Below are 22,660 nucleotides of genomic sequence, written 5' to 3' on the forward strand. Positions count from 1 at the left end.
CATATTCTTTCATCCTTAATACAAGTTTTGTAACAATAAAATTTACCCTTTGATTTTCATAAGACTTTATGCTGAGTAATGTCCAGCACAGTGGGGAGCTCCATTCTTATGAAAGAAGGGCAAGTCTGTTCTAGAAAGATTAAGGACCGAATGTTTATAATGGTTTCTACTTTTCCTTATACTGCAAAGTTAAATGATTAACAGTTTTATTTACTGGCTAGTTAATAAAACAATGCAACCTGAATGCAAGATGTGTTTCAGAGGAAGACAAGATTTTTGAGTTTTCCTTTAGGATACCAGAAAAAAATTGCAGTTGCCATAGATCACAGACTAAGTATGAATAAAAAATCTCACACTGTAGCTAATCGGGCAAATCTTACTCTGGGTTGCTTTCACAAGAGCTGACAATGATGTGGGAGGTAATTATTCCTTCTACTTAATGCCAGTAAGATGGGAAACTTTTTTCTCCCTTCCGTTGCTATAGAATGTTATTGCAGAGAAGATGATTATAAATTGTTCTTCAGCGCCAATGGGGTAAGAATAAACATAAATTAGCTTAAATTTCACCAAAAGTGATCTCACTGAGTATAAGAGAAGGCTTCTGTTTGGCTGTTAAAACACTGAAAATATTCTCCTATGGAAGTTGTGCAGTTTCCTTCACTGGAGGTTTTTAGGATGGGTTGGACAAACATCTGTCAGAAATTATCTTAGTGTAGACCATTGACCAGCTTCAGTCCAAAGGACTGGAGCAGATGTTCTTCCAAGGTTTTGTATTTCTCCCCTTCCATGAATTTGACTGAGTTTACCACCAGCTGGATCTCTTCTTGTTATACTTCCTGTGCATAAACCTCTTTCTTGCTGTACAAACTGCATGTTTATAATACTGTGAGTGTTTAATGAACTTCCTGTTATCCAAGTAATCTTCTCACTGATGATTTCTGGGGACGAATTTTCAGTTCCCCTCTCTAATTGCATGTCGCAAGTCTGAGCTGAGCTGAACTGAAGTTAAAGTAAGCAGCAACTTAAAGCTCTGATGTCTAGTGCAAGTGCTCTTGACTCTCTCCTGGCTCTGCTCCTCCTGCCAGAACCAGAAGCTTTCTGCTGCCAGATATCCCATCTCCTCCTTCGGCAGCAGGATCAAAAAAGATGTGCTATTTTCTGAGTTTCTCCTGTAATACAATCATGACTTGGCATATGAAACTGCTAGTTAAACTCCTCAAGGCATTTGGGGAAAGGTTCTTGGAGGTGCCAGTGTTTCTTTAGATGTGTTACTGTGCTACAAGTGGCTCCTCCTAGTACAAGTTACCACAGCCTGAGTGGTGCCTGCAGGGCCTCTGTGACCTGGTCCATCAGGCTGCCTCACACAGTGTGGTAGGGACAGCCCCATGCCTGCTCCATCTCGTAACACGTGTCTTTACATTGGAGGTGTGGGCAATGACAATTCAGAGCAATCTGTGGTAATTCCATGGAGAGATGACACCTGGGACACTCTCTCTTGCCGTCTGCACACAGTTCCTGACTTGTCATTGCAATGCTGAGCATAAGCAAGCTATGGTCACTTAAGACTCTTGGCCTGAAAAGTACAGAAGAAATTAACTGAGATTTGCTACTTCAGTCATTAAAATGCAATATTTCACCTTATTTTGCAGTCATCCAAGTCTACAGTCACTTATGTACTCATTAGAGAAGTCCCGAAAGTTTTACCTTTGAGTATGCTGGAAATGCCTCATTTTTAACCATACCCAATTCTCAGGAGCCAGTGGATGAATAACTCCCTCCAGCTTTGCAGATGAGATCCTCTCCCAGTCACTTGCTCAATTGACAGGCGTTTTCCGCCCACGTTTATTAGAAAAGGTCTTGTGCAAAATATAGGGGCTGGTGGTAGCTGCAGTACTTCAGAACTCTAATGACCTTCAACAGTTTAAGCCCTCACAGAATGTGGAACAAGGCCCAGAATACATTTTCCCAAGAGTACCCAATAGTAGGCTGCAGTGTAGTTCTCTTAATTTCCACTTTCCAAGGAATAACTAAATATTCATTAGGTCAGTGGAAGGAAAGAACAAGATGGGATTAACATTAAGTAGCTAAGCCTTAGGTTTCTTATGGAACAGAGTACTTCTTTTCAAATATTTAAATTTTGAATTGGAGGAGAGAGTGGAAAGTGAGATTCTTCCCTTCTCCCAGATGGGAATCATAAGAAAGCAGTGAGCTATAGTGACATGTTCACTCTTGCATTTTTTCTAGGGCACAATGAATATTTAATAAGTCTATGAGAATGGATGTAGCTTCTACAAGAGTGACTGAGAAAAAGCATCTCTTTTCCATCCCAGGATAGCACTGGCTCCAGTGGTTTGGGAGTGGAAAATATGTGTTCAACCACCTTATAGCACAGGAATGAAACTATTCTAGCTGAACTATTTTTGCGTGAATACTCAGAAAAGTCTATCTGTGGAAGAAGGTGATTACTAAGGCCATTACTTTGCTAGAAGAACTGGCACAAGGGTCTCACATCAATGTGAAGTTTAGTGGTAGGGGACTCACCACAGGACAGACATGTGATCTTAATCTTATCAGTTTCTATGGGCTAACATGTGCCACCTGCTTAACTTGCTGGCTTTTGGGGGAATCATATGCCTAAAGCCTACAGTTTTGCATGCGCTGCATGTGAATCAATGCGTGCAACTAGCTGTGTAACTCAGGGATGAGATATCCTGGCAGTTGGGTCCTTTAGCAGCGAGTTAAAACTTCCTTGTGAGCCTAGCTCACATTTTCAGTTCCCACTGTAGATGGCTGTATTTTGGAAAGGAAAGACTAGAGTGGTTGCTTTTTTGTATTGTTGCTAAGATGTCAATGCTTCTGGATGTCTTCCAGAGGTGAGTGTTAGCTCAGTAGGTCATTTGCCAAGAAGTCTCTGAATCTTGTATATACAGGTTTTACTCCTGTGATTCATGGTGTCATTATTTCAATGAATGTAGCTGTCACGAAAGATTGTGGTCAGACTTACACTGCCTTTCAGGTAACATGAATCCAGGGAACCGAAATCTTGAATGGGAGCTGGTATTTATAATCTAGTCAAATAATACTTACGCACCTGGTAAGTTTCAGGTGAGCCGTTGCAGTAGATGTTACATGTAACTGAATTGCCAACCGGTCTGAAGCCATCCAGGCTGGTGGTTTCAAGGTTATGTATAGAACACTTTTCTGAACAGTCACAAAATAATGTGGCCACAAATGGGCCACAAATTCACATTGGACAGGACTGTCTGCAGTCACGCACATGAAAGGAACTCTTTCCTAACTGTAAGTCTTTGAGTATTCAGACACAGAGCTAGACGTTTTCAGTGTTATTCAGCTTTTCAGGAGAACAGGAGACAAACAGGTCCTTGTCAAAATAATAAAAAAAAAAAAATTGAAAGAAAATAAAATGTTTGTTTAAAAAAAGACTCTTTAATTTAGAAAATGAGCCTGAACAAAGCATTTCAGCTCTTTAGAACTATCTGCAAGTGGATGATTCAGTTCCATATGAAAATATTGTATCAAAGAGAAGAATATTATCTTTAATTGCTCTTCCACCATGTCATTTCTGACTCTTCCCAGAGTTTGGGAAACAGTCAGCATCAGCAGGGTGAATCATCTGCGCTACACACAGCCCTGTTTGGCAAACTGCAACCAACCATCTCCTGGGACTTTGCTCCAGTTTGCACATTTATCCCTACTGGAGGCCCTAGCTAAAATAAGGAACACCACATCTGCAATGTGCATTTATTCTGCTTCCTGACAAAATAAGAGTAGATGAATATAAAATAGTCTTTGAGGGATGGAAGACAAGATGTTTGGGGAATGAAGATATATGAAGAAGAGTCTTTTAAACTTTCTGAAGGCTGGTGAGGAGCATGAGGCAGAAGTGTGGTCAGAAGAGGAATTTATGTGGAAACTTACTGAACTCCTTGCAGGAAGCACAAAAGGGTTTATATATTTGGAATCAAAGGTTAAATCAAGCATGAACCCACTCTAGCAGAGTTTATTCCCCAGTTATAATTTGTTTACTCACTTCTCACACATGCCAAATAAAAAAGTTTATCCATGCTTCATTTTCAATTACTCAGTTGTTTGCAGAATCACTAACCTTTTGTTGTTTCTTTCTCAAGGATGTTGAATTTACCCCAGGACTAGAAGCTGAAATTCTAGGAATTTCATTGTATGAAATATGCCATCTTAGGTGAAGTAGCTGTAGTGGAAAAAAAAAAGGTCATGTTTTCTAAGAGGCTGTTGAGCAGTGTGTGGCTATATCTGGAAAAGAACTGAATACTTGCATTTTCCATTGATGTCGGTTCTCAGGACATCATCTTACAAATGGGAAGCTGCCTGAAGAAGTATTGCAGACTGGCAGTGAGTGGGTAGATTTAAAATAGATTAAGAATTTAATGACATAAGGGAACATGTAGCCTGAAAGGATGATGCTTTTAATGTGTCTTGGTACTTTGCTATGTGTTCAGAGCCACTCTACTAAGTGTAATGGGTGTTTTTGCAATATTTATAACCAAAAAGCTCTGCTGTATTAATCCTAAAATCCAGAATTATTTTAACTGTTCTGATGGGCAGGTAATTTTGAGGTTCTTTTTCCAGAGAGATGGAATAACATTATTTTGCTTGCTTCCAGGTCTGTTCCCTTCTTGACAGGCTGCTTTCCATATATTACCCTCTATAATAGAACACTTTGGACTTTGAACTGCCAACTCTATCTAAAATTCCACGAAATCTCTGTTACCTGGAATCAGTTCATTCACTAAGTGAAAGTCACCTTGAAATGCTCTGAATGTCTGATTCCCTCAAATATGCATTTGATGCCCTAATTCAGTGATTATTGCTTGTAATAACATTGAGATAAATACACAAGACAAAAAGTGTGAATGATGGGCTCACAAGGGGAGGTTTCCAGCAACAGTTGGATCAAAAGAATTTAAGTCGATTTCCATTTAAGACCAGGAATAAATTGTGGAACTCTTTTTAGCTATTCCAGCTTGTGAGTCACTGTGCAAAGCAGTGTTGGCTCCAAGATATCTTTCTGTTTCACCCAGCAGTAGAACTAGCCCAGCAACTAAAGAACAGCAGGGTGCAGGGAAATATCAGCTATGAAACATCTCATAATTCATGGAACTTTTTAAAATAATAAACTGAAGCACCAAAAAGACAAAAGTTTCACTTTCGTAAATTTTTTTAAGAGGCTTCTGGTTTTCCTTGATTTCTTCTCCAAATGAAATTTACCACAGAAAATGTAGCCATTTTTCAGTTTGTTGCAGGTTGACAAAAATGTGCTGACTTACTTGCTGCTTTGCCCTAGTGCTCATTTTCTTTCATTCTGTAGAGGGCTGAGATCTTTTTTTCCCCAAAAGGAAGTATTCTAGATCAGCTGGGATGAGATGTTCTCATGGAAATATTCAAATACGCCATTATAATCTGATATGTCTTTACATGTTCTTAGAGCTCACTAAGTCACATGATAGGCCATTCTTCTGTGGAAAAGTCAGTTTATAATCTTCCCTTCCCCCTCTTTGTGGGAGACTCTAAGTCAGTTGAGATACGTGCAAAGGGTGTGGGCAATTAGGTCAAAACCAGGGATGAGGTAAGATGTTCTGTAATTTATGCATTGCTGAGTGAGTGTAAATTACACTGGATGGCTAGATCCTGTGAGTTTCTGGTAGTCACTGTCCTGAACAAAGTCCAGATACTTCATGGCAGCACATAGAGAAAAGCAGCCACAGTCTCCCTGGTCCTTTTCCTCTGTCAGAGGTGTACGTGCTGATTAGACCCTATAAATAATAAAAATAAAAATAAAATAAAAAAGCTTTCACATTCCCTGAAACCTTCTGGCTTTATGTCAGAGCAGGAGAAAAGTTTCCTAGGGGTCAGCTGCACGTGTGAGTATATCTTGTCTTTCCCATGAGAAGCATCCACCAAGGGCTTCCCATTCCTGGAAATGCATGGATTTAACAAACCTCTGGCATCTTCACTTCTAAAACAAGAAAACAACTCTGCCTCTTGTGTGTTACTAACAGGAATCCCCCATGTCATTCTTCCCCAAATTTCAAACCTTAAGGACTTTCTGCCCTACAAGAGTCAGATAGGCAGGTAATTGTCATTGTCTGTTGCAGTGTCAATGCTTTATCTTGGTGTTCTGTAAAGGTGAAAGGAGAATGTCCAAGCCATAAAGACTTTGCTTGTCCTGAATTCCTCAAGAAGGGAGCTAGCCTTGTAATCAAGCTTTACCAATTGCAATCGTGTGTTTTCATCTTTGCACCATTTCACTGCTTAAAAAAGTGGCAACCCTGTCTACGCTTTTTTGGGAAATACATAATTCAAAGTCAAGAACATACATATTGAAGATATATTTAGCTTTAGGTGGCCTAATCTAAACATTTCTTTAAGAAATATTCCATTCTTTGACTATGACTTGAGTCTTCTGGGTGGTTTGTACAATAGATAATAAACAATGCAGCTGATCACATTATCACTAGACTCTTAAACTCCAAAGTATCTCTGCCACTGGGCTGACAACCAAAATATTTCAATAAGAAAACTTTTCCAGGAGAAAGTTATACAGAGGTTTCATGAGGAACTATCAAATCCAGGAGAATATCCCTGTGTTGTCAATAATCTTTGGCCTAAGAATTATTATCCAGACTGCACAGAGGACACTTTAACTAGGGAAACTCATTTCAGTATTTTTGCACCATTCGTCCCTGGCAGTTGCATTATAACAGGTCTCTTAATAAACCCTCTTATTAACTGCTTCATGCAGTTTGTGATAGTACAGTACATTTCTACCCTAACGTTATATCACCTGTCTTCTAAGATTTTTTTCTTCTGTAGGAAAAATACCCAACAACTCATAGAAGTCGGTGTAAAAAATAGTTTCTAATCATGCTTCTTAAGTGCACTTCTTAGTTCCACTAATACAGACAGAAATGATCAGAATATTTCTTTTTTGTTTGTTTGTAAAATGTCCATGGAGATATACACAGTGACTGTGACATGAAGGCGAGGCCATGATGGTGCTATTCTAGTGACAGAAACAGCTTGGGGTGCTAAGTGGGTATCAGGGAAAAAAAGTAACTAAAATTAATTGTAAAAATCTTTTTTACAATGGAAATCTTTTTTCAGTTTCTACTGCAGAAGAAATAATGTATGTCTGGTAATGCTTGTTGAAAAGTGTTGATGTGAAATTATGCAGGCCAAGAAGAAAAAAAAAATCTCTGTGGCTTGGCTTGGTTTACAGAGTTGTGCAAGGAAAAGACATATAAGGCATGCTTCCACGCTTTCTGCTCCTTGTGCCTGTAAGAGATTACAGCCTACACACAAAAGGGGCTTCTTAGAAATGTTACTTCCAACCCTGTTCAAGAGGAGCAAGAAGGTGGTAGACCCCGACCCCATTTCCCAAGGGCCAGGTTAAAGTAGCTACTATACATTGGCAGAAGCTGGCCTGGAGGAGATCTCCTCAGATAGCTCAGTAATACTGGGATTTGGGTAAGCTCTTGTCTGCAAACGTGTCCATAAACTACGTGCTGCTCCCAGAGATGAGTACAGTGGGTTCAGGAGTAATAGATATGGAGAGAAAAGTCGATGTTAAACTGGTGCTGTAGCATGGAAGAGGTCTGGTACTGGGGGAAAGGCTCAAAAGGAAAGGATGAAGATGGGTCTGCACAGAGAGGCTGGACAGAGAAGGTACTCCAGGGTAGGTTTTCTTAGTCCACACCTGGTGCCCTTGGCTTATCCTGTTAGGAAGTCCACCAGCTTCCTATGGGTTTGGCATAGCCTACAAGTTGGGTTACTGCTCCGCTTTGAAGCCATTTTATTTTCTGGCCATTAGAAACATGTTTTTAGTAGACTGTGTCTGGCTGTGCAGTCAGATAGAGTGGGAGAGTTCATCTGGTTTAGACAGTATTCCTTGATGTTATTCATGTGTGTGTGTGTGTGGGGGGGGGGGGGATCAGAAGAGATAGCCAATGTGAATTTACCTTCTCCATCACTTCTCAGTGAACTACCTCTATATTAGAGGTGTTCCTTAATGAAACTGATAATCAAAGTGGATTTTTTTGAAAAATGAGTTTATTTGGTCTTTTTATGAAAAATAAACCTTTGGTTTTATCTTGGAATTATTTATCACTAGCTTACCCTGAACATATGTTTATCTCTCAGGGATACTAGTCCCCTCTCCCTATCACACTGTGAACTTTCTTTAACCCAGCCCTTCCCATTCACGAAAATGCCTCTTTGACCCGAGTTATAAACCAGTTGACCTTTCCACCTCCACATCCCTCATCCATATGCAATTCTCCCAAGATATCTAAATGACACAGCCTGACTTTATGGGTGAATACAAAGAGCAGTTAGGCTTAACTACCTAACAACAATGCCTGTGTTTTAAAAGCGCTCAACATCTGAAATTTATTTCAGTGTGTATAAAATATGACATTGCTGGGCATCTCTGCCTCTCCACGTGACTAGGCATACAGGGAATTGGGATGGCAGGCATATGTCCTCACCTCTGGCTAGGTGAAAACTTTGGGGTGAAGACACATGCAGGATTGTGACAAATATTCCTCCTAAAGAAGCAATCTTAAAAAAAGAAAGTAGGGAAGGCATCCCACTCCCTCTGTACTTGTGTACTGTAAACTTTGTCACTTGGTACAATAAAGAAACCTAAGAGACCATAACTATTTTTAGTTTCCTTACAGTTTCCACAGACAGAGAGCTAAGGCCACAGTGCAATCCTGTCTTCTGAGGAGACATATCTTGCAGTTTTATGTGATATCAAGCTTAATGGATCTCTAACACTGTGCTGCTTTTGGAAAGGGCTTTTTTCCTTCACTGCCATAGCCCTTAGATAAACATATACTTCTTAAAAATAAGTATCTCAAAATGGCTGTGTTTTGTGAGTAAAACACACTTGCTTTGTACAGACATAAGTAACAGCAAAGATATAAAAGAAGGGACAAAGCTACTCAAATGCCTTTTATTTTGAGTAATATCAAATTTGCTGCTACCAGCTGCCATGCACCATGGAGGTTCCCTGTGTTTTACACAGAAAAAAATATGGCATGAAATACACCAGTAAATTGCTATAGTTCTCCTTTTGGCATCTGATATCTTCTGCCACCATATGTTGATCCCACATGCTGAGACTTGTTTCCTTTATCTAAGAGTACCCTTTTTTTCCCCCTACCACCACTTTTGTTGAAGATGAGAGATCTTAGTGGCTGCTTGCATTTGTTCTGCCAGTCTCTGTTTGCTGCAATGGCATCATTATACGTCTCATTAAATAGTCAAGGTCAAACCAGCAACTAAAATCTCCTGTACATTGTCCTCTGTGGGTGGCTAAGTAAATGAAGATTTCGATAAATGTTTGACATCTTTTGAGAGATGAGAAGCAGCTTGTTTTGTTTTTACAGAAGGTCCTAGGCTAGCACTAATTTTACGGAAAGAATCAGCCCATAAGATATATTGAAAGGCAATTGTCTTGAATCCTGGTGCTACACTGCTGGCAGACCTTCATTCAATGACAATATTTTTGTTCGTATGATCTGTAGCTCCTGATTCGTGAAGTAATCTTACTTTTAGGAGCATTCCTTTCTGAAGAAACAAGACTTGCCCCCTCCCGTGCTGTTTTCTACACATGCTCTTGCATGGATGAGCATCGGCTCCTATTAGTGCCAATATCATTTAACGAGTTAATACCTGCAAATAGTGGCAGACCTTTCTTCAACTAAAATCCCTGCAAAGATATGCTCATGGTTATGGCATCCCCTTGCTGTCCTAAAGGGCCCTAAGAGAAGCAATGAGTTATTTGGGAAGTCCCTTGCCTTGAGGGAATTCTCAGATAGCCTTCTCTCTGCCACTCAGTCACAGGTTTTTTTCTGAGTAGGAGCCACTGTGACCATGCCTGAGAAGTGGTTGTGCCACATATTGAGGTCCCCGGCCATTATGTTTCCCAGAGGTATTCAAAGTTGGGTGACAAATCTGGAGCCACTTGGGACTGTCTGGATGTAGGTGCTGAATCAAGTACGTTAAATGGCAGTATACAGTCATGTGGGTTGGGGCGGGGGGGTGGGGGGGTGGCATTCCCCCATTCTGCCCCAGAATGTTTTGTCCAGTCTCACAGTCTCATAGAGCAGATCTCATAGGTCAGTGAGTTTTGGCCTTGTCAAAATATAGTCCTGGTTCAGAATCCAGACTAGAGATTAGATTAGTTTATATTGTGTGATCAGCTGTGAAACACAGCTCTCCGACATCTGCTTCTGTTCTGCCTGATAGTCAGTGGCAAGGGATGGTGCATCCTGTGTGTATGAAGCTCAGGTAGAATTAGACTACAGAAGGCAAATAACTTCCCTTTCACCCTTCCCAGCCCCCAAAGATAATGGATGTAGAGGGTGTGTTCACTGGGATATTGCCTCAGGATTGATGATGTAGCTGTCTTTAAGATGTAAATGTTCTAAACTTCAAAACAGAACAAAAGATGTTAATTTGATTGAGTGAGAGGCTGACCTTTGTAGACACTGCCTAAAGCACATAAAAGGATTTCCAAGGTCAATAAAAAGAATAATTAAAATTCCAGACTGGGAGTACAGGGACCCCAAAAGTGTAACTCATGGTGTAATATATATGACAAAATTTCAAAATATCTGAAGCATATTTATACGAATGCCCAATATATTAGGAATTTAAAAACAAATGTAATGAGCAATACTAGCAAAACTTGCAGTTATTTAATGTCCATTATGTTTGTTTGAGCTGCAATCTGTAGTGTCCATTTCATTCTGTGATTATTCCATTTCTAGTAGACATTTTTTTGTGCTGATTTATGTAAGACTTACAATTATATGTTGAGCTACTGTAGACAGGATGGGCATGTATATCTTCATTTATGTGCTAAGTCAAAGAAGAAAAGTTACAAAACTTAGGTATCCAGTAGTTGTCACTATTCCCATAAAACTATGAGTGTTATTCTCTTGAAAATTGCAATAGAACCTCTGTTTCATTCTAAACATGAGTACAATCCCTCTCATTAAAACACCACAATTCTCTCTCACTTCTGTGGCTGGCAGAAGTTTTCTATTCCAATGAACCATGGAGACAGTGTCTCAGTCCCCGCTCTGGTGTATCCCATATTAGCTTCAGGAAATATTGCATGTCTGAACCTCCATCTGGCAAAACCAAAATGAAATATTAACATAATCAAACTAATAAGTACTTCCAGAATATTATAATGGATAAATATATCCCAGTAAATTCACAGTAAGCCATTGAGTGATACTTTTGTTTCTAGCTGGACCAAAATTATTCCAAATGTGTTATATTAATTCATTTTGCCCATAACCAGAAAATCTACATTGTTTGAAACATCCAAAGAAAACATCCCTTTCTTCTTGCAGGTGGAAGCGTTATGACCATCGCAGGGCTGATTGCCCAAATTGATAAAAACCCCATATATTTAGGCCCTATGTAATGGTTTATGTTTGGGGGTTTTAATTGCAGAAAAAATGACGGAGAAAAAAAGCCTATAAATTGTTTACTATACTACTATATTTTGCTACTGTGAGTAAAGTTGCTATACCTTGAGATACTGTTAGTCAGCTCTCAACCTGATGGTTGCGGTTGCTAGAGCTACTAGTTCTAACAATCATTCTCACCACTGCTGAATATGAAAGAGAAATAAAGAGAAATACAGGCAAATATAGGCTGATTGACCTTGTATTACTTGGTTGGGGTGGAGTTTTTTGTTGTTTTTGTTAGGGCTTTTTATTCCTGTAGCAAAATTAAGCAAATCCTTTACAACATCCCTGAGATTTTTAATGATTTCTGCAGTGATAGATTTCTGAAAATTGCCAATCAACTTCAGGTCTGGGAGACTGAGTGAACTGAAGTTGTTTCACAGCCTTCCTGCTGTGTAGGCTGCAAAAAAAATGTCTGCAAAAAAGGAGGCTGAATCACAAGCAATAGCAGGCAGCCTGCAACAGACCTTTAGAAATGAGAGACGTCTTGTACCCTTTGCCAAACAGTGGGGAAAGTGGGAAGATGACTAAGATGATTCAAAGCCCTTTTAAAAGCCCTCACATGCCTCATCACGTTCAATTTTACAGAGAGTAATTTACTCCCACAACTTTTTGCTATGAAAACCTGGAAACTGGTGTTAGTGTAGTACTAGTGGAAGATACTAGACCTAATCTTGGAAAGCTTCACTGTCCATGAAGTCTGAACGGGATTCTGAGAGCAAAGGGTATTGTTAGAAATTGATTTTATGTTCACCTCAAGAAAGCAGGCGCTGAACCTCTCTCCATGTTCATGCAGGGTGAGGACACAAGTCTGCTTACTGTAATGAATTCTTGATTAGAATCTCAGTCCCCATACCACCTCAGGAATCGTCACCATAGATTTGAATTAAAGTTGAATGCGATTATAGGTATTAGTCTACAGTGATAAAGAGGACACTGCAAAACAGTAAGATGACAAAAGATGTTTTCCATTGCCTGTTTGGGCAACAAACAATATTTTTTTCTCATCTTACTGTTTTTTCTATTTTGGTTGGATTTAAGTTAGTAACTTTCAGCAGGGGCTACAAGACTCCATTGCTCATGACCAAACCCCAGTTCAGCAGTTACTTCAGCCTGTGCATTTTCTAAGAGATAAGGACAAGTAGTATGGAAAAAAGTAGTTACTTTCAAGGATAAATTACCTATTTTGTTATCAGCTCAATACACTGAGCAATACAATGCTATCTGGTTTTAGAACAGATTTCCTACTGGAGTCAATGGCAACCTCTTAAACACTGATAGCATACGAAGGTCCTTTGTACTTGTATTCTTGATTTCTAGGATGAACACCATCAAGTACTGAGGAACTGCTGAAAGTTAGTGTCCTGAGTTTTTCAGAACACGATAATGTTTTATCTTTATGGCCAAAAAAAATAATCTCAGGGTAGCAAATTTCCTGTCAGTTACTTAAAGTAATGCAGTTAATTGCCATCTTTCTTTCTTGAGTTGGTGCCTCTGTGCTCAGTTTGCTATATTCCAGAGCTTTTATTGTATAACTTACATATATTAAACACTCTCTCTAGTGTATGTTATTCTTCTACTGCTTTCAGTGCGATGATGAAACCATAGCCTAGCCGATAATAAGCCCAGGTATCAAGCATTAAATGGAAAAAAAAAAAAAAAAAAGAGGTATAATGCATAATATCCCTTTAAAGTTTATAAACTCCAAGCTTTCTTCAGCACATGTTAATAGATGAACACTTAAAATATTTTAGCATAAGAAAGTATTAGGATTGACACTGCCAGAGTCCCAATTAGAACAAGCCCTTCAGTTTGAATAGATAAAATGTGAATTACTGAGTTTTCATTGGGTGTTATGAACCTGTTGAACAAAGCTTGAGCTTTATCAAAAGAAAAGGGATAAGGAACATGACTTGTGACACTTAGTCTTCTATAAAATCAAACAAACAGCACATTAACAGTGATAGAAGACTTGCTGGTGCACGGTTACAGCTGCTGATGTCCATAGTGTATAGCACCTATCAGAGGCTGTGGTTGCTTCAGTTCCAGGGTCTATCTTGACGTGTTATAAATAATCACAAAGTCGACCATCATCTTCTTCCACAGTGTCTGATTATGCACCATACAACAGATCAAGTGTCTCTTGTGCTTACACCATCTGGGTTGCATTTGTCTCATGGTTATTTTGCCATCAGTCCACTTGCCAGAGTTTTTCTCTATATCCAGAACAATTAAGAACGAAATCTCACATGAATCTGCATGCCATCTCCTTGGGAAACAGGTTTGAACTGGGTGCAGAGTATCTTCTAATGTTTTTCTTTTTCTTGATGCTGTGGTTGTAGGAAGAAGTTTAGCTAGGTGGTCTAGATGAAGGAGTTACAGATGACCAGCAAGGGTTAAGTGGAAAAAAACACTGAAAAAAATATTGACAGACATAATTGACAGTACAGTTCCTTCCAAAAACACCAGCAGGAGCTGGAGCAGACACAGAGCCACAGTCATAAAATTGACTTCAAGGTGTATGCATTTCCAGACCACATTTTAAAACCCAAACTCACAAAGCACCACAAATGGCTCTCTGTGAAGGAATTCTGTGGCATTGGTGTAGTTTATGGTCGTGTGAAAAAGCTTAGATTTTGTGTGCAAAAAAACCCTACAGAATTCATAACTGAGGGGGCTAAATAAAGGACTTTTGACTGAGACATGCAAACAGAGGTAGTCAGGCTCTAATTCGGTCGTAGCATTTTTATTTGGTGAAATTTCATTGATGCGAATCCCAGTTGTATGCCAGTTTTTGCTGCTAAATTTATTTTTATTAACGTGGAAAATGAAATAAGCTCAAGGCCCTGGAGTAATCTGCCTGGTGTTTCACACAGACCTGCAATATTTTCAGATTTGCTGAAAGAAAAATAATATGTACTTGTCTGCAGCGCTCTCCTGCCTAGCTCCATCCTGCAGTGATTAATTACAGTTGCAGTTCGGTCCCTTGGAATGGAGAATTTATAATAGAAATACTGCACAGTGTGCCACTTTTGTCAACTCTGCATATCCAGACTGGGCTTGTTGCAGCAGGTTTCATTTACGTCTTAAAATGCCTTGCAAGAACTGAAGCTGTTGAGGATATTTTCAACCTTAAAAGTCTGCAGAGATCTTGAGTCATAGTCATCACCAGTCTGGTGGTATATACAGCAGCATGAAGGAGAAAAGCTCTGTGATGCAAGGCTGACTGCTTAAAGAAGAGGCTTCATGGGTGGTGGTGCTACTATCTGGGTCTAACCTAGATTCCCTTGGCTGCTTCAAAGGGCTGGGAGCCCTCACTCTCTCAAGCATGTCTCTATTGCTCTTGTAATCAGTAGCTCATTTCTGACTGCTGGGAAGTAAGAATAGGCTCATAGTTAATGTATAAGCCTTGGGTTTTATTTCTGATTGTACAGAGTATGACTTTGGAGAACACTTTTATTTGTGTTTGCTTTTATTTCCTCCATTGTAAAATGCAGGTAATAGCTATTCCAAACACTTTGATTTTATCCACACTGCTGTACAGAGCACTAAAGAAACTCAGACAGAAAAACAGAAAACCAGAGCAAAACAAACAGGAGAATCATAATCTGCTAACCATGACAAAAAAGCAGGTTGCTGTCTCTCAGTTGCTCTGCCGTAGGTTGCATTATATTGCTTTGGCAGTAGCTTTTTCTTGTCACACAGAGTTCAACTGCTGTTTCACAGTGCCCTGGTTATCCCAGGCTCTGTATTTTTGATATAAGGAACATGAGATGGGAATCCATACTGAGAGTATGTGGTAGGTCTAGATCACCATACTGGTGTCCTAACTGAGAATGGAGGCAAGTGCTGGAGGCTGTGGGAGTTGGGAAAGTGAGGGTTGTTGTATGAGACCTGAAGTAAGGTGCAGGGAGAAAAGCATCTGTGGTACCTGCTGAATGAAGGACAGAATGAACAAGGTACTAAGAAAAGCCTGAGAAATGTGACTGATAATTATCTGCCTCTTGAACAGCTCACTTCCCTACTGTCTGACATATAGTCAGCTTTAGATATGCCTGAGCAATTTTTTCCTGTTAAATCAGAAGGAAGTTGCTGGAGGGTTCTCATACTGCAAGAAGGACCAATACGTTGATGATGTTATGTCAATATAGTTTTCCCTTTGTGATGTTTTGCAGTGTTGCCAACATTCACAAATGATTTGTAGTTGAAAAATAATATATCTAAGAACCACCTCTCAAAACAAAATTGTTATTTTTCCTTATCTTAGGAGACAATGCTATCACAATTAAAAAGAATGAAAATGTCCTACTCTTCATTTTATATTTGATCATGTTATTTCTTTGCATTTACTTGTGTGTCTTTAGCACTTTTTACTTGGGGTGTTTGGACCAACGCAGTTCAGAATCCTCTTACTGATTAGCAGACACTGCTGTGAATACACACTAATAACACTGGGGCTCCATGGAGGCATAAATATCTGTCTGCCTACACTGCACTGCAGAAATAACAAGCTTAGTCAGTTTTCCTTTTTCTCTCATTATTTTCTAGCCTTTGCTTTCACAGTAGCCTAAGTTTTAACAAAATGCTAGCTCTTCTTAGCTGGCAGAACAAGCAAACAACAGATTTTGAAACTGCATGGAAGAAGTGCAATAGCTTTTTCAGAAACCCATAATTAACTAGGTCACAAGATGTGCATAGAGCGTGTACCTATTTCTGTCAACACCATGCTACCTTAAAGGTAAGCTTTTAAAGTTATTCCTGAATTGTTCATTAAATGCAGATTAGACTTGCTGTCTTACCTCATCAAGCTTGCAGGTGCTGAATTTCCTAAGAGTCTGGTGTCATCAGCTCTTCAGTCACAGGGAACACAATGGCTAGGTGTGATGGCTGCCTATGACAGACCTGCTTTTTACTTGGCTCCCTGTGCCTCTTGGGCAATTAGCTTCATCTGAGTCCTTGAAACATCTTTTAATAAAGCTTTTTTTTTCAAGCCTAGTGGGAATCTCTAGTTCCTGTAAGCAACTATGAGCAAATGTATGGTGTCTGAAATGCAGGGTATTTTCTTCTGGAGCAGACATATGACCCAGTTTTTCCCTGTTATTAGTAGAGAACACTTCAAAAGGTACAGTCCTGATGAAAGTGCAAACGGTCAAAGACAAAGATAAAGCAACTTCTAACTAAATAACAAAATATTTTGTTTGGCTTGATGTGGATTATTTGTTTTGGGTGATAACTGGTATATTGGTTTTCTATTTCATATCCTGTCTAAGACAAATGGTCTCAGAATGACAAAAATAAACACTTTTTCAAAGGTTTACATTACTGAAAACATAACATGCTGAAGGAAGAAAGGCTTTTCCTTCTCGTGAATTGGGGTTGACATTTATCATGCAGCAAGACATATTGCAGCAGTTAGATATGAGGCCCAGGGTCTATCAAAACATTATTCATATATTTTGCTATTATCATATAACTTTAATATTAAACACAGTATGGCAGTTGCATGACAGACCAGGTCATTATTACACTGACGTTATTTCTCAAAATGAAAATCATCTCAATGTTCCACAAGCTTCAGCTTCTTTCGTTTGCTATTTTTCCTTCTGAAAGGCAAAGATATTTTCATAGTCCCCTCACTTCCTTTAACCTAGATAACTGCTCAGTGCTTGCAAAATCCTCTGAGAAATAAGAAAGGATTTTCACATAGGAATGATCTGACATTTCCTTTCACCTGGTGACTTTACAAGGATTAGATAACCAGATGGAAATAGAACAGAAATTGAGCTGGTTCCTGCAAATCGCTTAAGATCATGGCCAGCTTTCTTCACATGAACAGTCCCACCAGCCCAGCTCAGTCTCACTCAGACAGAGGCCATCTCTGGAGTGACAAATGGAGAAAGGGATTTCAGCATGGCTACATCTACCTCACTACCTGCTAGACTGTGAGCTTGTGAGATTTCAGAAAGTCAAGGTCCTAATGGAGTCTGAGGCCATGCAGAGACCACCTGTTATACAGTGCTTCATTGGTGACCTCTCTGTTGATTCTATGGGGCACTCTGTCAGCCTTGAAAAGCAGATGCTTTCACCACCATTCATGGTTTTCTTGTCCTGTAGCCACTACAGTGGTTGTCAACTTAAAACCGGCACCTGGAGTACAAGGCCTGAAAACAACCCTCCATGCACGTGCTGTGCTAATGGAAGTAGCACAGCTCTTGTTCCACTTCACTTCTTTGGGGAACTTCTGTGAAGCTGGAGGAAAAATGAAGAACTTTTCCTCTAGCCACCTTTACTACAGCTGATTCCTCCATCCTGTCCCCTTCCCACTATTCCTCAGGATAAATCCCTAAACTGAAATCCAAAGGAACAAGACACCTGACCTTTCAGGCCTTCAGCCTCCCAGCTCCACTTGTCATGGAAGGAGAATGGCCTTTCCTCAGCAGGAGTGTGGCAAGCCCGTTAAACTTCGAATAACGGATATGATTACTCATGTCAGTGATTAGTCACATGAAAGTTTTCATGATCAGGCCTTAATTTTTTATATTGCTTCTCCCACACTCTAGAGAGGGAGAACATTAGAAAAAGCAGAGCAGAAGATGATATTTAAGAAGTCACACGAGGGGCATTTTACTCATTCTGAAACTGCTGCATTTTATATCTGTAGGCTTATCACTCATTGAATGCTTGTTTATGTCTCCAAAAATCAGTGGAAATACTTCATTTTCAAAATGCCGTCTGGGTATGATCTCCATTACTAGTCAGAAAGTATTTAAGAGACTCTGATGCACTTCTACAGAGAGTAGGAGGAAATGATGTTTACCACCCTCTTTTAAGCTGATATGCAAAATGCTGTCCTTTCAAATGTCTCCCAGAAACAGATTCTGAGGATGGTGTTTTTTTCAAACCTTGTTTTTCTCTTATTTTTCTGCAAAATGCTGCTCTTGTTTTCTTTAATATTTCTATTTTCCTTCTCAGGGCATAGTTATCAATCACTAATACAACCAAAAGACATGTTCAGTGCAAGTAGCTAGAGGTCTTTTGGTTTTGATTTTGATTTATGGAATATATTATTTAAGACTGTCATTTGAGAATAATGCAATTAGGCTATTTATAGTGACTTTTGGAAGAAATACAATTAATAAAGTGGTATAAAGATGCATCATCCAAATTACAATATTGTGCATCACTTGATGTGAGTATCATCCTATTAAATAGTCTTATTTTCTTCTTCTTGTATGAAGTTCAAGTCAGCTGGTTGAAGAGGAATTTAGGCAGAGGAAAGGGGAAGTTCTTCCCTGACCTTTGAGTAACTCCCCAAAAGTATTCTGCTGCTACACAGTTTTGCAAAACCAGGATCATTGGCTACCCTTCCCCCTTCACTTTGGAAAGGGCACTGTGCTTCCATTGTCCTTCCCTGCTTAGGTGCACTGGAGGAGGCCCAGCAGTGGGACAGGCAGAAAAGGTCCTATGAATCCTTACACCAGCCTGCTTTTTCCTCTGTATGTGGAGGTGGCACATGATCAGCAAAGAGGAACCTTCACTGGTCATGGGTTCCCCTCCTCACATTGATGGACTTCAGTGCACCTTACCGGAGTGAGCTGAACCTTCAGACCTGGCCTCTGGGCTAGTAGATCAGTGTCCAGAAGAGAGCCTAGCTCTGCATTCTGTGAAACCTGTCACCCTTGGCCTGTCTGTTGGGCCTCTCAGAGACACCCTTTGCGAGGTGCTGCTGCATACAGAGAAAGATCTCTACCTGTGTTAACCCTGGTCCAAAGCACCCAAGTGCCTCACAAACTCTTCCCCTGTTTTATCTCGAGGCTTCCCAGACAGAAGGCAGCCAGCACTTTGCAGCATATTTTCCGGGTCCTTGAACTGAGTGATGTCACAAGACTCATAAAACCTACCCCTCAGGAAAAATATGTAGTTAATATCCATCTGTCTTCTCCAATTACTTGTTTATTGCATATTGTCTCAGTGCATTTCTTTGTCTCAAGGTGTGAGTTCAAAACAGCAGTGACTGCCTCATCATACCTATATGCCATGCCTCATAACATGCAAGAGTTTATAAAAACAGGGCTTGCCTTTTTCAAAATGTCCTGAGGATATCTTTTTATTGTTTAATATTTTGCATTGCATTGACATCCTCACTGGACAAAACTGATTCTATTCAGGGATCAGAGGCAACACAGCTGCACCATGTTAGCATCGAGCCCTGCTAAGAATCTGGGTCCATCAGCTCAGGCAGCATAGCTATGTTGCTTTGAGCTCTGAACTAAAGTGAGCATCCTGAAGACCTCGATGTTGGATGAACATGAGAGCTTGGAGAATCACTACACTGTAATCCACAATGAGCTGGGGACGTACCCAAAATAGTTTTGGTTTGTGGTTTGGATAAAAGAAAAAAAAAAAAAAGAAAAAAAAAAAGAGCAAGACGTGGTCTAAAATTAGTCAGGGATCCCTTTAAAGTTTTGTCATTTTCTCTCTCACTGTTTGGTATGGAGCCATGGTGTCTTCAAACATGTGTCCTTTGCACTCATACCCTTAGGAAGTCGGTGGCTGGGGAGTCTCACAGCCTGAGCGAACCGTCGGTGGTGTCCAGGCAGCACAGCCCTTTACCATCACCCTGAAAGAGGAAGGGGGACAGCAGTGGAGCATCCAGTTGCCAAATAGACTTAAAATGTAGAAACCCTCAGCGTAAGCAACTGCCATCAGGTTCTACATGACTGTATGAGATGCTGTGTTTGGAGAGGAAGTGGCTGACGTTAGAGGGTCCATGGGAACTTTTTTAATAAAGCCACTGCCTGTACTTCCATCACTGGTTGTTTCTATGATATTAGATTTGACACAGCTGTTGCTTGCAGGGCATTTCTTTGAAGAGTTAGAAAAACCTAAAGCTGTCATTTAGTGAATGATACTCTTCTATAAACTATCTGGACTTCTATAAATATTGCTGACTCCATGCAGGGCATTATTATCTAATCTCCCAGGGAACATCTCTAATCACAGTCTACCCGCCCATGTCAATCTAGGACACATCCACCCCTTAGAAATAGCAGTGGAGAAATCATAAAATGTTCCAACACATGGAGTTGGCAGACAAGTGCGAGACAAGATCACAAACTGTGCAAAATGAACAGTTTGCAAGTGAACGTGTTTCTCCCTTTCCCCCATCAAAGTGCCGGCTGAGTATCTTACGATGACTTCAAATTAACACACTAACTGCCTTTCCCCTCCCCACCCCGAAACAAATTTCACTTTAATCAAAGCTTCCTAGTTGTCAGTAACACAATTACCTGTAGTGGAACATCTTCCATTCCATGACCAAAGTGGTCTTTTTTTTTTTTTTCATTATGAATTCATAGACTTTTTCAGTTGAAACAGGTCCGAGTGTGATGTTAGAATGCGTGGTTTATGTCTGCTGTGGAACAATGGCAAGACCTAATTATAACTTCTTCATACAGGCAGATAGTGGAGGAGAACAGAGGTCAGGAAGAACTGGATGGTTCCATTCATCTTTATCTTAATTAAACTCACTGTTCAGGAAATTGATCATGAATGCCAAGGAAATAATTTTTTCATTTCTGGATTGGCCTTAATATGTATGTCTTCCTTGAGAAGGCTATCCATTCCACAAGAGTCTAGCTGCAAAGTGTGTATTTGTGATAATCCCATGTACCATTTTACACTGGAGAGGGGGTTTTGTGAGGATTTTGGGAGGCGGTTCTCTAAGGTGGTTTCTTAGAAGAAAGAAAGAAAAAAAAGAACAACCAATTAAGATGAGTCTTCCCTGGTAGACCACACAGGCAACACATAGAGCAGGCTCTAACTGTACACCATGTATATGATTTATGAACACCAGCTTGCATTGTCTGGCTGAATACAAAAGTAATTCATATTCAGCAAAGGCAAACATGGCAACATGCCAGGTAAACAGGCTCGTGCAAACAAGATGATAAATATATGGCTGATGTCGATTGTCTTTGCTGTTCCTTTATGGAGCAACCTTGAAGTGCGACTGAGCATGAGATATGAAAGATTTTATTGCAGTGGTGGTCAGAACTTCACAGGGGTTTTGAGGGTTTACCATAGCCATTAGGCAGAAGTTCACATTCTCCATCATGTACCAGCCTGGGTGCTATTTAAGCTGTACAGGTAGCAATGAGATTACCACTCCTCCAACAGTCTGATTACCTAGCAGTCAGGGTATCACAGTTGTCAAGATACGGGGTTAAAATTTGAGGCTCTCATATTTTATTTTTTAACTACAGGAGTACTCATATTCATTATGCAAAGAGTAGGGCTACCACCTTTCAGAGAAAGTTCTGGCATACATACACAATTTCAGAAAAAACTTTAGCGTTTGTGACTGCTAACAAGCACGTCTCTTCAGTTTCAGCAAAAGCATCTAACTGCTGAAATAACTGGGTCACAAGCCCACACATCTCCATCCTTGGAGATACTCAGATGCCATCTGGGAATGGTCCTAGGCACCCTGCTCTAGATGGCCCTGCTTGAACAGAAGGGTTGGAGCAGATGACTTCTAGAGATCCTTCAAACCTCAGCCATTCTGTAACTCTGTAAGGTGTTTTGTCTTGGCTTGCTTCAACAGCTTTAGGCCACAACATACTGGATTTATAATTCTAATCAGGCCTGCAGGTGACACTCAGAAAAGTGTTGAAAACCCTCAACATGAAGAACCCGAATCAGTTAGCACAGTTGTTGGAAGAGACAAGTACCTCCATAGCTACATTCAGAAAAGCTGAACTTAGAACAATGACGTGTGACAAAAGAACATTTTGGCTTTCTGTTCTGTTTTTGGGGTTTGGTTTGGTTTTTTTGGGGGTGTGTGTGTATGTTTTCAGTGGGGAAGCTTTTCAAAGGGATAGATGTGACGGAGTTTTCTGGAGAAGTTTGTATGCACTCTGAGAAGGATCCATTCCCATTTCACACATTTCAAGGTCCCATGAGTTTCAGAACCTAGCCCACCAAAATCTATCTTACCAAGTGACCCCTGATGGGGTAGGAAGCTTGTAATAATCTGCCTTAAAAACTAGGACCAGAACCCAGTGAGATGAGAGATTTGAAGATGGCTTTTCTCACTACAACCAGGGACT

At 40.0% G+C, this 22,660-nt stretch overlaps 1 long non-coding RNA gene across 1 annotated transcript in view; it reads left to right on the forward strand.

The window, feature by feature from the left end:
* The window catches only part of LOC308061635, a 56,895-nt gene extending 36,064 nt beyond the window's left edge, over positions 1-20,831 (forward strand). Inside the window, exon 3 of the long non-coding RNA XR_013927308.1 lies at positions 20,092-20,831. This is a non-coding gene — a long non-coding RNA (uncharacterized lncRNA). The remainder of the gene's footprint in view (positions 1-20,091) is intronic.
* Positions 20,832-22,660: the final 1,829 nt, after the last annotated feature.

This window comes from Falco punctatus (genome assembly GCF_963210335.1).
Source record: "Falco punctatus genome assembly, chromosome: 3".
NCBI lineage: Eukaryota > Metazoa > Chordata > Aves > Falconiformes > Falconidae > Falco > Falco punctatus.